Below are 13,971 nucleotides of genomic sequence, written 5' to 3' on the forward strand. Positions count from 1 at the left end.
TTCACTATTTATTGGGTTGTAGAATATAGGGAATGCCTTAAGTACCATTATAGGTTGCTTGGATTTTACTTCTTTTTTAAAATAAGGATAGTGCAAAAATGCCTTAAAGATGGTTCAGTAAGAGAAGGCAAATAGAAGAAAATTTCAGAGTGCAAGATATGTTTCAGGGAATAAAGAGACAAGCTAAAAACTTTGCTAATCTCTATGTTACAACACAGAAAGGTTCAAAGTACAGTAGTTAATCTGAAGGAAATAAAAAGGGGCAGCACACTGGAATGTACAGTTTCTATTTATAGAAAGCCCAACAAACTAGAAGCCCATGCCATTCAATTAACAATTTACAACACCTTCATTGTATAATGCAGTGCAGAAAGTGGAAGGCTGTTTCATTTCTGTATTTCCAGACACGTGTCATTTCCAACCCCATATTTAATAGTGTGTAACTGCCTGAAGGGGAGAGATCAGAATGTGTGGCATGTCTCACTGAGAGGAATTTTTGTGCATTAAAAAACCCCAAACCAAGCTCTTTCAACTATTAAACACAGAGCTAACCAGATCCCTTGCTCCCTGCTCCCACCCTGGTTTTGAAGACGGAAAGGAAAGGGAAGAAAAAAAGAGAAAAAGCACTGAGTGAGACATATCAGAGGGCTAGAAAAAGAGAGGGCAAAAGACAGGGAGAAAGAGAGCGCAGGAGCAAGAGAATTCCTTACAAGAGAGGCATATGTAAAGAACAAGAAGAAATGGTTTTGCATGATGTCACTCACAGCATGTCTGTGTCTGGAAAGTGCTTGAAAAGGCAGACATGGATTTCTTCCGTTCCAGTAATGCAAACTATTCATGCCACATTTTCAAACCACGTTCCAGGAGTAGAGAGTACTGTGTACAAGTCACGAAAGAAGATAATCTAGATATTTATTCACTACCAACAGGCTGATAATATAGGTGTTGTAATTTCCTCTTTAAATTCAGAAACCAGTTTTTCCAACTTCCTACTTTGCAATGTTCCCCCCCACCCCTGCATTTCTCTTCTTTCATCTCTCACCCCCTACAAGAAGCTGATGCAAGGGTTTTTTCCTCCTTCATGTGCATGCTTCTGCTTTCCTGTGCTCTCCATCTACTGGTAGAGAGGTTAAACTGTTGTCACTACTCTTCTAACTCAAATTCTGTCTTCGTCCCCTCATTCTGTGTTCTCTTATTTGTCTTGGACTCAAGCCTGAAATTCTTTCTTAAATAAAGCACAGGAAATTCTCACCAAAAGGCATATTTACATATTACATTGTTTCTTTCCCCTTAATACAGCTTTTCTATCTTGAGGTTTTACATATTCCCTCTTCATCTAAATGCATATTATTTCAGATATCACAAATCCCCCCCCAAATCACATATCTGATAACACACTTAAAATAACCACAGATGCAAGTGGAGACATGGATTCGTGGAAGCTGAATTCAGTACTAACAAGACTGACAACATAAACAACGATTATTAGTGATGTACTTGTCCCCCAAAGGCATTGGTCTTCAGCACATGGCCTGGAAAACATCTAATACCTATGTTTGCTATAAATGCTCGTATTTCTTCTACCTTGGTCAAGCCGCAGGTAGACATGTTATCCAGCTGCATGTAAGAAGTGAACTAATTCAAATGCTTCTAGGGACAGGCAAAACCATGCCAGTGATCTTGCCTGGACTGATTTGGTGAAAGACAGGCATGGATGGACCATGGGGAAGACAAAGTGGATACAGATTTGGAGCAGGGTGGATACAGATTTGGTGTTAATAACTTTCCTGACTTTAATGCAAGATGCAAATCAGGAATAAAAGTCAGAAAGGTGGAAAAGTAAAAGAAAATCAAAGAAAAAGAGGAGAAAATAAAAAAAAAAGAGAAAAGGAGAAAGCAAAAAAAGAAAGAAGAAACAACAACAAAAAAACCTATCAAAAAGTAAAAAAGAAGAAGAAACAGAAAAGACCACCACTTTAAAGATTCAGGAGCATAATGAAGCTAAATTAAAGCATAATTTTAAAATCATTCTGCTCTTTCCTGTTTTTATATATACAGTTCTTCCAAAAGGCATTCAAATTCCGTAACATCTCAACATGGGCCGAAGTCCCATCAAGCACCAAACTTTTGGTTATTAATATTAGGAGATTAGTTGAAAACAATTTTACAGTAAGTAATGCTACTTTATAATAAACTGAACAGGTCCAGTTCTGTCAGGACAACATTTTTAATATCAGTTTAAATAGTCACTAATAGTTATGACTTTGGAGATTAGCACAGGGGTTGCTCAAAGCAGTAGTTTTCTTGATAGTTTTTAAGCAGCTCAGATGTGATCACTATACTTGCAACCATAGTGCATCTCACCTGCTCTGCATGACAATAGTAAGCATGGGACAGCTGTGTGATCTGAATCCCCTTCTTGTATGAATGTCACGCAGAGGAGAAAGCAAGCAGTATTGCCTGGGACAGAACCACACCCCTAAACCAGCATTTTGTTACATATAAACTCCTGGGATGACACTATTTTCTCCATCTTCAAACCACTCTGACCTTTTCCTTCTCTTGAATTGCTAAGGGAGAAGGTAAGGGTCTTGTGACACTTAGTCACAACACAATTGTCATTCTGTGCTATTTAGTTTGACTGCTTCTCTCCCAGTGGTCTGATTCCTAGCAAGATGTAATATCAGACTCAAAGTCTGATAAAGAAACAATGGATTTCTTCATCTTTGGATATCATATCAAATCTTTGGATATCAAAGATATCATCTTTGGATAACATGGAGTTATCCAAACCCAAAACTGAAGTTGCTTTTGGCAAATTACAAGTTAACCAACAATTCAGCATCTAACAACAATTTATCCTAGCTGAAAATCTTGTGCAGCACTTTTGGACTGAATAAAGTTGCAGCCTTTTGTCACCTATTGGTCTACTGATAAAAAGTTCAAGTTTTTTCACAGCTTTAAAGACCCTTCGTCCCAGTTCCCAGAAAATCTGCAACCTAGCTTTCTGCAGCAAGTCTCCAAGCAGCCCTCTGCCTTTCCACTCCTTTATACTATCCAGCAAGGCGACCTACTTACCCTTTCTGAAATCCTCTTTCCTATCTTCTGGAGATTTCAAGATGTCTCATTAAGTTATTAGTGAACAGGATGGAAACATCCACAAATCTATGAATATTTCTATTTCAATGTTGTTTATTAAAGGCTTTTAAGCAGAATATATTCTGTTAATTTCAGCACAACAAGATGCTCTTCAACACTATATTGAGGACTTCATTAAAAATCCTGAAGCTAATCTTCTGTATACGGTGAAATTTATCCCCTAACATATCTTCTAATTATTTCCTTTCAAAGAGACAGAATTCTAAAAATGGTGAGATGTACAGATGTAATTACTGTTGCAATGTATCTCAGTACAATTTTAACAGGAGAATTCAGATTCCGTCTTTTCAAGTTTCCCAGTAATTTTTGGCATTTATTGGTTGCTCTGAAATGCTCTGTCAGACATGAAACAGAAAAGGCATGCGTCACTAGGTCAAGTTATATTGAGATAATACTCTATGCAAGAAAATAAGCTTCCACAGAAGAGAAATAGCCCGTGTAAGGGTTTCCATGTCCAGTTGTCTATGGTTCAGAGCATGTCTGTGATGTATTGGATCAATGTAGACTATTTTCCCCTCCCCAAGACCTGCAGTAGATTAGAGGATGTGTATAAAAACATGGCAGTCCCACTGGCAACTCTAGGGCATTAATGTACTGCAAACAACAGGCCCAACAGAAAAGGCCAGCAAACTGTGGCTCTTGAGTCAAATGCAACTCCTGCTTTAGGATTTCATCATGTGACTGACAGTAAGACCGTAATGATAACAGATGGAAGAGTCTATCTGCTGCTTTGATGGGTTATAAACTTTTTCCCAAAAGAAGTCTAAACACTTTTTGAGATCAATTTACTTTTACCTTCAAAAATATCAGTAAGTTCCACAGATTTAACCTTTAAAAAAGGTTGTCCTTTGTTTGTAAGTAGTGATTACTTTCTATGTACCTCACCTATACCAATCACCATCTCCTGCAGTGATCTCTTTTGCAAGTGTTGGCTCATACCAAAACTAACGCAACTCAATTCAGATGCATACACCTCTGCATTAGAGCAATTTAAACAATACAACAAAAATGTATTAATAAAACTACTTAGTGGACTTTGTTTTTCTTCAGGGGGAATAAATTATTTACTCCATTGGCTTTAAAATGAGTTTACATCTTTTGAAGCAATTTTCCACTCACAGGCTTCTGACAGTGATTTAAAAGTTTTGCTCATCTTTGCTCATGCGTGCGACTATAATTCAGAGCTGGATTATGGGATTCAAATTCTTCAATGTAGAGATGCACTATATGGATTACAAATTGAAAGAGAAAATTTACAAAGTATTTTTAAAAAATCCCCACAATGACATAAATGTCATGTAAGCTTTTCTTGGCAGGTGCTGAAAAAGTGAAAATTTCATACTGACATCCGGTTAAACATATTTAAGTTACTTCAAGAAAAAAAGGGGAAACTTGGTAAGGATTCAACTCAGTCTATATGGAAGAGCACAGAAGAGAGACTATCACTAAACTTATCGGGCAATAAAACTGGAGAATGAATAGGAACATTTCAGGTGGTGTCTCACATTTAGAACATATTGCCATGCAAAGCAAAGCCCAGCAAACTCAACCAACTCATAACTTCAGGAGTTGTTTAAGTAAAGGAAGACATTGATATTCTGTTATTCTATCAAACCTACCATTTCTGAATGGCTAGAGAAACTGAGCCTTGTCCTAGTGATTTCATATAAAAGAAAGATTTACTTATGAAGAACAATATTTTTTTATAAGCTTTAACATTTCTTTAAGTGTAAATACATTGAAATTTACATGGCTCCATCTCTGTCCTCAACACACTGCTAGTCTGCAAAATCAGCCTATGGTTAATAATACGGAACACTCAACACAGTGGCAATGCAAGCTCTTCTAAATTTTGCTGTTCGCTATGTTTTGAAACTTCTTTAGGCTCTTTATCTTAAACTAAGGGAATGTCAGTGTCCACCCACTGTTTCCATCACCATAATATTTAAGCTAACCCTTTAACCTAATAGTTACAAATAGCTTTTAGAAGAAGTTATTTAATTATAACTTTCACCTGGAATGTGCTAGCACATGAGATAGTATATGGATATCCACCAGCCACTGGAGGAAGATAAGGCACCTGGCAGTAAGGGTGTCATCATGAGAGGCAACTATTTGATTGAAAGGGGCACAAATAACTGAACTGGTTATATAATTTATCCATGTATAGTAGACAAACTGATTTCTTTTCCACTTGCAAATTGATGTCTGCATATTTCTTTTCTTTCACAATATAAACAATATTTTGGGAACAACAGGGTAGTCAATAGGTGCCTTATAAATGTTTGCTTATACTTTTTTTTTTTTCAGTCAAATCATCTGATTATCAAAGTCAGAATGTGCCATTTTTCAATACTGACTGAAAAATACACTAATAATTAAACTGATTTATTTATGTGTAGAATCATTTTGTTAGATATTACATAGAACAGTCATTCCCCCAAAACCCAAGTCAGTAATCTATCACATGAATCTTCACTAATACCAATTTTCAAATAGCAAGGACTGAACTATGTAATTCAGAATAAGGAGCTATACTCACAAATACTTTTGTCTTATTATTTATTCAATTTTGCATCAAAAGGTATATTTCTTATTAAAAATAATGGTAAATTTACTTAAAAGTAATATTCAAACTTCACGATTTTCCCTTAAAGTTTTTGCTAATGTCTAGCTCATTCCTAGAACAAGCCTCAGCTCCTGCCTAGACTATCCTAGGATGTATAACCATAAATCAGAGGGAGAATTCTAAGTTGGTGAGGTGGCGTACTTTGGCTATCATAGTCATTAATTTTGAAAAAGTACTGAATTCCAGAAGAAATGTTCTGAATAATTGATTTTTTATTACTTGTATGGTTTTCCAGAACTTCTTTATTCATAAGCTAAATAGAAAATGTCTTTCCCCCGCCATAGTTTCACAGTAATTTAGAATATCAGCCTAAACTCCTGCATTTCACATTTCAGCTCTTAGGATATGCCTCTATTTGAGACACCTTCTTTGCTGAAATTCAGCCTATTATCATCTTTATGCAGTAGCTTCACACGTTTTTCAGACCACAGTACCTGACAGTGCTGAAGTCACAATGTTATCTTACTGGTACATTGACAATTGATGCATAGAACTGACTCTCTTGACTTTTGTATGATGGGGCACTAGCAATTCTTCTAGGCATCACACATCTGTTTGGACCTGTAGGATGTATGACTCATTTATATCATCAGCCTGAATGCAAACTCAGGCTGCCCTGTGGTGAATGTCTACATGACCAATACTCATTAATCAATGCAGCATGAGTCAACTCCTTGAATACAGTCATAGTGGTCATGAAGGAACCTTTCTGATGCTTGGGAAAGGTCACTTATGATTTTTCTGTATATATTTTTTAAGATACCAGAAGCATGGCATTGGGAGAAATATTCTGTGTCCTTGTGGTAAATCATTCTGACCATTAAACCTTTTAACTATGACACAAGGCCATAATTCTGCAAAAAGCATATCCACCTACTCATGCATGTAACACTTCTGACATGCACAGTCGTGTTGATTTAAACAGAATTATTCCTGTGAGAAAATGCATTTAACTGATTGAAGAATGAGGTTTAAAAAACGCAAACTAAATGGAAGCTGAAATTTTAAATTGTATGAGTTTGTATGGTTCTTAGAGAACCTGGAAAGCTCTCTTTCTCTGCATCTGCTCATGATCATTTAAAAATGATTTCCTGCTATTAAGCCCTGAGTATTTAAATTTAAGCTACATTGAAAGGTATTGGTGCTGAGAGCAACAGAATAAAATTCCTCCAGTCACAGATTTCAGGTTTCATTTCTCAGATGTATGGCAGTACTAATAAGCACAATGCTGATGTACAAGAACACAACAGATTTGATTTGAAGTTTGACCTGCAGTGAAGAAATAGTAGTGCAAAACATGGGTTGCCCTCCTTTCTGAGAGTTTTGGAATTGTCTTGCCCAGGCCTAAATGCAAACAGGATGTCAGAGAGCAACTTTCACATTTCCTACCACAATAACATTCCTTTTTGTGACTAAAAATGATAATTTCCTCAGCTTTTTTTGCTCATACAGAAAAGATGCAAGATATGTTTAGAGGTCTAGGCTGTTCTGAAAAATTTTGACCTCTTAGACCATAAGAGTGTAGGTGGACAGAACCATAACACATTAGACTGTAACATATTTAAGCATGATAACTTTAAACAAAAATACACCCTTGCTCACAATTTTCTACTGAACTACTTGAATATTGGCAACCTTAGGTATGATTATTAACTTACTGTGAATTTTTCTTACAGAGATTTTTTTTCCTATTCTCAGACACAAGAGGCTTGTATAAAATGAGAAAAAATGAAAACCACTCTGGATTTTTCAAAACAGAGACTGTCTTCCAGGGAGGCTGTGCAATGTTCAGTATTTTTTCCTCCCAGTCGGGTCCACTTTAAGCAATAAGCAACATGCCAAGGGGAACCATAACACTCCAGTATAAGAGACTTACTGCTCTCAAACCCACATGCCTCCTATGGTAGTACACATGCAGTTGAGATGTTATGTTGTGTCAGTAATTATGTAGCTGGCTGAAAAGAGGATATGATTTTTATGAATACCAGAACTTAATGTACAAATAAATTATTGCATGTGTGGATATAAAATGAGGAATTCCTAATATAAAACTTACAGTTCAAAGGATTAATCTAAAAAGCTTCCAAACATCTTAAATCCATTAAGAGCCGCATTTTTCCTCCATTATTATAAAATCAATTCTTTTTAGGGCTAATTGGAATTTTTTTAACATCTCTAAAAATAGCCTATCCTTTATAATTTCCACTAAAACTTCATTCCCACAGAAAAATGTCAACCTTCAGTCTATCATATCTTACAAATATTTAGAATACATCTGTACAAGACAAAGATTTTTCCTTTTTTGTGTGTGTTTTTTTGTGTGTTTGTTTTGTGGGGTTTTTTTTTGGTAAAGACGACAAGTCTGTGTGTTCAATTATGAAATGTTCTAATTGGCACGACTGCCTGACATGGTGCAAATACCCGATGTCCCCCATCCAATGCCCTTCATTTACAACCGCGAGGCACCAGATGGCAGTACGTAGTGAAAAGATGTACTTAACGTTAGAAAGAGTACAATTAGCAATGTTACTGCTGAAATAGTCACAAACTTTTGCTTCCTTTTATAAAAACAGTTATCGTATGTAACCAGACACAAACTTTTGCTTCCTTTTATGAAAACAGTTATCGTATGTAACCAGACTCATACAGTGTCGAAGAATAGTGTCAGCAACTCTACAGAAAGGAGGAAAACATGAGAAAAAAACCACCTGTATATAAGCATAGCTGCTATAAACAAGTTGCAAGAAGAGACAAAAATGTAAATGCACAACTTGACATCTTGGAAAGCTTTACAAGTCTTTATGCTGAGCACTTCACAACCTGGGCGTTTATTTAGATTCCTAATACTGTGTTGGGATCGAAGCTGGAAACAAAAGCGGACAGCCCAAATAATACATGTATTTCCTGGACTATACTGCAGCTGTATAAAATGGCACACCTTTCATTGCACTGTGAATTTCCATACACTTTGATCACTCAGGAATCAATACTGAGGGACAGAGAGGGAGAGAGAGGGGGGTTGAGAGAGAGAGAGAGAGAGAGATTGAGAGAGACTGTCCCTGACCACAGCAGTACTCTTGAAGTTGTCGTAACTGGATTCAGCAGTTTTGGTTCAAGTTCTATGAGGAGCTTACTTTCATTGCAAAAAAGCGTTCACCTTTAAGATTTATGGTGCTTAAAAGACTTCACAGAACAAAAAGCACCTTTGCCATTTGCAGTTTGCTGATTCTTTCATTTGAGAAAAAAAAATACACTTGTGATTAACATAGGAAGTTATACTTCAAAGAGAATACAGATTCCTTTGGGGAATAAGCTGAAGTCAAAGAAAAATTTTGTGAATTCATAAAAGAAACACAGCATAATCCTGCTGTTATTTACTACATGACAGGCAAATGTAGCTTCATGGCAATTTATGTGTTGAAAAAATATTCTTGTAGGGTGAAATAACAGGCTGTTAGAATTCAAATGAAAATGTGACTGTGTTAAAATTTACTTTCATAATTAATTGTCTTACTCTGTTTTCAAAACCCCCTTTTTTAAAACATAGATATGAAAGGCAATTCTAGCTTAATCTACATGGTCAGGTCCTGAGAAGTCTTCTCTGATCTTCTATTTGTTTCATAGTAAGAGTCTTTCTCCCTAATGTTTATCAGAATAACTTCCAGTTTTCCCTGAATGAGTAAAATAAGAATTCAAGGAACATCATAATAGCAGCAAAATTTAGAAAAATGATGAGGACTTTAATAAATATGTAAACATAAAATAAAGGTATTAGTGACCAACCTTTCAAGTGGCATGACCCACTGTGGAAAATTTGCACAAATTCTTTGACATACTCTGTGTGTGTTTGCACACCTCATAGTTCATTGAATTTACTATAAAACATAATGTAGTAGGAAATTTAAACATGTCAAAAGTTGCTGATATACTTTATGAATAAGTAATTCTGAAATCAAGAGTTCCTTGTTCTTACCATAAATTTTAGCTTCTTTCATAAGTTAAAAAACAGTATAGTAAAGTAGCAAGAAACTTGAACTCTATTTCTTAATCTACAAATCTATAGGTTATTCTTCACAGAATGATTTGACTTTCTCTAAACAGCTGAATTTTAAAACATAGTATGAATCAAAAGCATATATGAAAGGCTAAATTATTTTAGTACCTAAAAATTAAAAGTTTGCAAAACTGTCCTCTAAGTAATGCAACCTTTTGTCCCAGTTGAGTAACAATGCTTGTGAAGGTGGACTCCTGAGCTCACTAGGGCTTCACTGAAATTGGTAGCTGCACCTGAATCCCATTCTAGTGCATAGCCAGACTAGGTCATTTTGCACTTGCAGGCATAACTGGTGCCTAAAATCACTTTGAGAAATGAATGCATTTTAAATGAGTCATTACAGTTAATTTGAAAAACAATCTTCTCCTAGATACCAGCTCTTCTGGTGATAATAGATTTCTGATCACCTTTGCACAGCATGGTTAAAGATGTCCAGCTTTCTAAGTTGGACACTGCTGAAGCAAGAGTGATAGGACTGCCAAGAAAAACATTAGAAAATAATCATGGCTGATTTTTTTTCACCTGAACAGAAAATAGATAGGCTTTACAGAGCAGATGTTCAAGGACAAAAATTTGGCCACAATTTTTAGGCTTTAGTTGCTATTGTACTTTAGCCAAGTTTTTATATTTAGGAAAAAAAGAAAAGAAAATGATAATTGATTCAAGCTTTCCACTTTCCTTAACTAGTTAGCTTTTAATTGGGTGCTGGAGAAGGCTGTTGTAACTTACCTTTTGTTATTAAGAAACATTTTAAATTCTGTAGCCCCATGTTGTTTTTATAATAAAGTAAAAATTTAAAAGAAATTATTTCTGGTCTTTATTGTTGAACAAGGTTATAAGTATCCAGATGTGTGGCATTAGTTTGTTGAAGGTAACGACACGCAGGATATTTACATTCCTTGCTCTCCAAATCCAGACCAGACAATCCCATTTTCCAGTCTTTCTCATGACCACTGGGGCAAAAGCCTGTTGATTTAATATATTTTTAAGTTGATTTCAACTCTCATGTGATTAATGCTTGCCAAGTGTATATCCTCAAGTGTTAATAGTAAAAAATCCTTGTCTGTTTTGGAGACTAGTGAATAAAACCCCAGAACATAGAGATGTGCTATTTATAGAAGCATGAACATTCTTTAATTTCTAAACATAAGCAATATAAAGATACCAAAAATATTTCTTACTACCCAATCCTGAATTATGAAGGAAATGTACCTGTTCATGTGAATCCTGATTTCACAAGCGCTGTCCATTTGTGCACCTTGCCGAACGTACATTTTGAGGTAGTCATTATACTGTGGACTAAACACTCTAATCATCACATTATGCTATTTCATCCCGACCATGAAATGTAACAGTGGCATCCTAAATTTAGGATGAACGATATTCAACTGTGTACTTCTCATAAGCCCAAAACACCATGTACATCTGCCTATCAAAAGCTTTCACGTTGCACCCGGCAGAATCATAGAGAAACCTTTCTACAGAAACACCTTTCTACAGTGCTCTGGGGACAATCCTATTCTTCCGTATGCCTCTGTTCTGTAAGGAGTACTCTGTATGTATGCACATGTATGTGTATGCTCGTATGTGTGTGTACTTTACACAGGCGTTCATACTGACAAGAATGGATTTGGCTATCCATAAGTGAACTTTTGTAAAGTGTTAAATAACTTGTGTATGTAAATACATCTGCAACCCAATTTTCTTTAAAAGAGTATCTATCATTAATTTGCAAACAAAATCATAAATGATACTGAATTTTAAATACAAATCTGAATACCTCTGCTACCAGAAATCTTGTTTAACATTTCATAAAATCTGCCCATGGAAATTTAAAATGTCCTGATTTTCTGTAAGCCTATGAGTGAATTATCAAACTGGGATTATCAAACCAAATTCTGCTTATGGATGTTCCAGCACTTTGTGACATTGTTAGAACCTTTTTTGGTTTAAATTCATACAAAGCTCTATTAACATGAATGGACAGTTTGTCTGTACACAAATTTCCTATCTCTAAGATAAGATCTTATGTAGTTAATCTATTTTACAAGTTCTTTATCATGGACTAGATTTTAACCGATATCTCTGCCTTATTATTCCTATCCTCCCAAACTGCACACAATGTCATGTTTTAATTGTACAGTCTGATTCTAATGCAGTCAACAGTTTGCTGTAGTTTGTTTAAAAATATCACATAACATTCTATAATGTAGCGAATTGCCATTGTACTCCTGTTTACATATTATTAATAAACACACAAAAAAAAGTTGTCCTTGGAGACTAAGCATCTGGAATCCTTGAAGATCTGCAGTTGCAAACACCAAAAAGGAAGCACAAACCTTGAAACAATCCATTATCATTAAAAAGTAGCTTGCTGAATTTCCAGTGCAGAATAAATTTATTCCTACATCAGCTAGTCTGACAAAACAAAAACAAAACCCCCAAAACCAACAAAAAAACCCCAAAACACAACTATGAGTAGAGTGTCCCTTGAAGATAAAACACTGCACTTGTTCTGGGCAGTGTTTCAAGGACATGCCATTCAATATACCATTTATAAAAATTCATTCTGGGTAGAGCTGAACACTAAATGTGACAAGAAGAGCACAGGAACTTCTTTTCTACTAATATGGATTTGCAGTCAAGCACCTAGCAGCAGATGAAAAACCAAGGGTAAAGATATACAAGGGTAAGACTGAAGGGATATTTTCTCCTAGTGTGTTTCAAGAAAACTTATGCTTTCAAATAAAGTTTGACTGCAGGTAGGCAAACAGGCTGAAGTTTTGAATAGTTGAAACTACAGCACACATTAGCAGTCTGTTTGTGATCAGAAGGGTACACAGTCAATCTGAAAGCCCAAAGCCAAAAGGAATAAAAAAATATCTGACAGGATCTTGTTTTTCCTAATATGCAGATCTACATTCAAGCAAAAATGGTCCACTTCTTTCTCCTTTATCAAACCTAACTGTGATAAAAATGAAAATATGGTCTTTGTCTGAACATAGTTGCTAAAAAAGCCCATCACCAAATCCCACTATAGAGTGTGGTGAGTTGCAGCCTGCAAAACTTTAGGAGAGTTGAATTTGGAGAAAATTTAGCTTCACTTCTCGAAAACTTTAAAACAAGGGGGTTCTGTATTGTACCCCTACAACCCACACATCAGCAAACATTTTATTAATATTCACAGTTACTCTACAAAGTAAAAAAAAAATCTCCAATATACATTAAAAAGTATGTAATAAAAAATATTCACAGATATGTTCAGCCTGATATATCCATCTGAGCAAAACGTCAAATAAACACTTATAAAAGGTGAATTAACACACAGTATCTAACTCCAAAGCAAGCGAACCACATTTCTGCAAAGCCAGTTGTTAAGAGTTCCTCAAGTATTAGTAGAAACCCCTAAATTTTAAAAGGATGTTTAATACCTTTGAGAGTGTCTGTGCTCTTCTCAGGATCTGGCAAAATGGGATATCACCTTCTAGCATAACGTATGTACTTATTTGAGAAGTTGTGCTACATTGTGTGCAATGACAGAGTGCAGAGCTCTCTATTTGCTAAAGTTATGCACTGATGATAAATTACAAGTGAATTTATTTTTGTACAAATGAACAATCCTAAATGTAAATATTTACTAGAACTTTTGTTACTGTCTTAATCAAAGTCATTAGTTAACTTGCTATTATTGTGGTGCATTAAATGACAACTGGCCTCTATTTTACTTTTTATAAACTTGTCATAAACATAAATACTTATGTTAACCACACTTTATGTTTTAATATTTTATCCCAGATTTTCTGCTAGTCTGGTTACCAGCAGCAGCTGAATTTGTGGACAGATGGAGCAGGAGTTATGTTAAGACTTTTCAGCCTAGGCAAAGTTTAGAAGAGTCTAAATTTCTGTGCCTCTTGAGGGTGTGGAAACAGCAAGTGCAAGAGGGAATAGAAAGTATGTCAGGAGTTTCTAGGACATCCAAGCTTTTCAGCACATGTTGAGGGCTGAAGCATTATGAAGAAGGATTCTCCAGTAGATGGAAATGGCAAATGAAAGGACCATGCTCCTCATAGCTATATGTATCTATGAATGGATACAGAAGGAGGTTCCTTGCCATATCTGAGCTCTCAGA

At 35.6% G+C, this 13,971-nt stretch overlaps 1 protein-coding gene across 1 annotated transcript in view; it reads right to left on the reverse strand.

Moving 5' to 3' along the window:
- Nucleotides 1-13,971, reverse strand: part of DLC1 (DLC1 Rho GTPase activating protein) — a 230,751-nt gene that overhangs the window by 154,861 nt on the left and 61,919 nt on the right. The window lies entirely within an intron of this gene.

Source organism: Falco cherrug, chromosome 1, assembly GCF_023634085.1.
Source record: "Falco cherrug isolate bFalChe1 chromosome 1, bFalChe1.pri, whole genome shotgun sequence".
Classification (NCBI taxonomy): domain Eukaryota; kingdom Metazoa; phylum Chordata; class Aves; order Falconiformes; family Falconidae; genus Falco; species Falco cherrug.